The following is a 2,625-nucleotide window of genomic DNA, read 5'->3' as shown; positions in this document are numbered from 1 at the left end:
AATTCGATTTAGCCATATTTAACAGTTTTGTTGTTGCTTTTTAACTGAGAGCTTTAGGACACCTCATTTACATAGGATTTCTCTTAGGGCTTAGGATCGACTGACTCGTGTGCAACGGCTGTTCACACGAAACCCTTCTCCACGTCAGTCCTCCAGGGCCTCGCTGGAGTATTTGCTACTACCACCAAGATCTGCACCGACGGCGGCTCCAGGCAGGCTCACGCCCAGACCCTTCTGCGCACACCGCCGCGACCCTCCTACTCGTCAGGGCTTCATGGAGGACCAAATTTTGTCCAGCCCCACTTGCCACTGACGGCGGAGTATAGGCGCGACGCTTCAGCGCCATCCATTTTCAGGGCTAGTTGCTTCGGCAGGTGAGTTGTTACACACTCCTTAGCGGATTCCGACTTCCATGGCCACCGTCCTGCTGTCTTAAGCAACCAACGCCTTTCATGGTATCCCATAAGCGTCGACTTAGGCGCCTTAACTCTGCGTTTGGTTCATCCCACAGCGCCAGTTCTGCTTACCAAAATTGGCCCACTTGGCACTCTGATCCAATAATAAAATCTCATGGCTTCATTTGATGCAAGCAAGCCAGAGATCTCACCCATTTAAAGTTTGAGAATAGGTTGAGGTCGTTTCGGCCCCAAGGCCTCTAATCATTCGCTTTACCAGATGAGACTCGCAATAACGTTCGAGCGAGTGCCAGCTATCCTGAGGGAAACTTCGGAGGGAACCAGCTACTAGATGGTTCGATTAGTCTTTCGCCCCTATACCCAGTTCCGACGATCGATTTGCACGTCAGAATCGCTACGGACCTCCATCAGGGTTTCCCCTGACTTCGTCCTGACCAGGCATAGTTCACCATCTTTCGGGTCCCAACGTGTACGCTCTAGGTGCGCCTCTTCTCGCAATGAGAACGAGACGCCCCGGGAGTGCGAGGCCTAATCGTAACGAGGCCCATCCTCCCTAGGTCGACGCAGAGGACGACATTCACTTTCATTTCGCCTTTAGGTTTATTTATATCCCAATGACTTGCGCACATGTTAGACTCCTTGGTCCGTGTTTCAAGACGGGTCCTGAGAGTACCCAAAGCAATAGCGTCGCCGACCGGTAATTCAAAGCTTGGCCAGTCCAAGGACTCCTCCTGCTAACAGCTGGCCAGACCCGGGGACGGCGCATAGTCCGTACATCCGGGTAATTATAACTGAACCTAGCTTGCGGCGGTCCTGACGCACACACATTCGAAAATGGATTGGTTGCGGCCTGATACCGTCTGAGTACCGTCGCGCAGTCGGCCAGGCAACCGAGGGTCTGTCACGAACACCGTTAAGGTGACGGACAGGCTCCGCCTCGGACCGTAGACCGACACGCAACGGGTCGCGACGTTCTACTAGGGGAGAAGTGCACGACTACCTCGCCGGAACATTCGCCGAAGGTGGTGTGCCCTCGCTAATGGAACCCGAAGGTCCATCCGGGGCATCGCGCACCAACGGGAGCCAGCGTTGTTGACGATGAATCTCCCCATTCGATCTTTTGGGTTTCTCAGGTTTACCCCTGAACGGTTTCACGTACTCTTGAACTCTCTCTTCAAAGTTCTTTTCAACTTTCCCTCACGGTACTTGTTCGCTATCGGTCTCGTGGTCGTATTTAGCCTTAGATGGAGTTTACCACCCACTTAGGGCTGCACTCTCAAGCAACCCGACTCTAAGGAGAGATCCTCCCGAAACGCGTACCGGTCACTACGGGCCTGGCACCCTCTATGGGTAAATGGCCCCATTCAAGATGGACTTGGACGCAATTCGATGTCTCGGGATAAACGGATCCTCCTGAACACTACATTTCCCAGCGGCGGTACCGCGGGATTCAGTGCTGGGCTCATTCCTGTTCGCTCGCCGCTACTAAGGAAATCCTAGTTAGTTTCTTTTCCTCCGCTTAATAATATGCTTAAATTCAGCGGGTAATCTCGCCTACTCTGAGGTCGTCAATTTCTTTGGTTTCATCGAAAGGTGAATAATGATGCTCGATGCAAAAAAAAAAAAAATAAACGAAAAGAAGCAAAAAAGCAAACACGTAGAGAAACTGTGCGTGAATCAACCTTTCGCATATTCAATTTTTCCTCCTCTCTCGTTTCAAAATGTTTGTATTTATCGTTCGATGAAACGAGCACAAGAGGGAAAAAAAAGTTGAGACACGACGTTCCCATAATTTTCGTGTTATTTCCTTTTTGCTTCAAACATTTTGCGGACTGCAGCTTCGTCGTATTGCTTTTATCAATTTTTAACAATTTCAAAGCGAAGACAACTCGCAAGACGATCCATTTCGTCTCGGTTCAATTTTAACGTCCGTCCGTATTATTTTTTGTTCCACAAGAGATTTCGAATAGGTTTCTTTATTTATCATCCCTTCTTTTCGAGCGCCACGGAAGCAAGAGGAAAAGCAAGAGCGAGAGAACATTTCGCGTATACTTCATTTAACAATTTTAACCAACACGCGATGTACTCCACACACCTCTTAGATTTAACAACTGCTTTTCTCTTCTTCTCCCCTTAGCGCAAGGGTAAACCCCATTTGTCTCTTCTTTGGAACGCAACAAAACTTTCGAGGACTGGACGACCGAGCGAT

At 49.6% G+C, this 2,625-nt stretch overlaps 1 non-coding gene across 1 annotated transcript in view; it reads right to left on the bottom strand.

The window, feature by feature from the left end:
* Nucleotides 1-1,984, bottom strand: part of LOC143308058 (large subunit ribosomal RNA) — a 4,041-nt gene extending 2,057 nt beyond the window's left edge. Inside the window, exon 1 of the ribosomal RNA XR_013065075.1 lies at nt 1-1,984. This exon is cut by the window's left edge and continues 2,057 nt beyond it. This is a non-coding gene — a ribosomal RNA (large subunit ribosomal RNA).
* Nucleotides 1,985-2,625: the final 641 nt, after the last annotated feature.

This window comes from Osmia lignaria, unplaced genomic scaffold (genome assembly GCF_051020975.1).
Source record: "Osmia lignaria lignaria isolate PbOS001 unplaced genomic scaffold, iyOsmLign1 scaffold0135, whole genome shotgun sequence".
In the NCBI taxonomy this organism is placed as follows: Eukaryota; Metazoa; Arthropoda; class Insecta; order Hymenoptera; family Megachilidae; genus Osmia; species Osmia lignaria.
The sequence above is the reverse complement of the archived record's forward strand: the minus strand, read 5'-3'. Positions and strand labels throughout refer to the sequence as shown.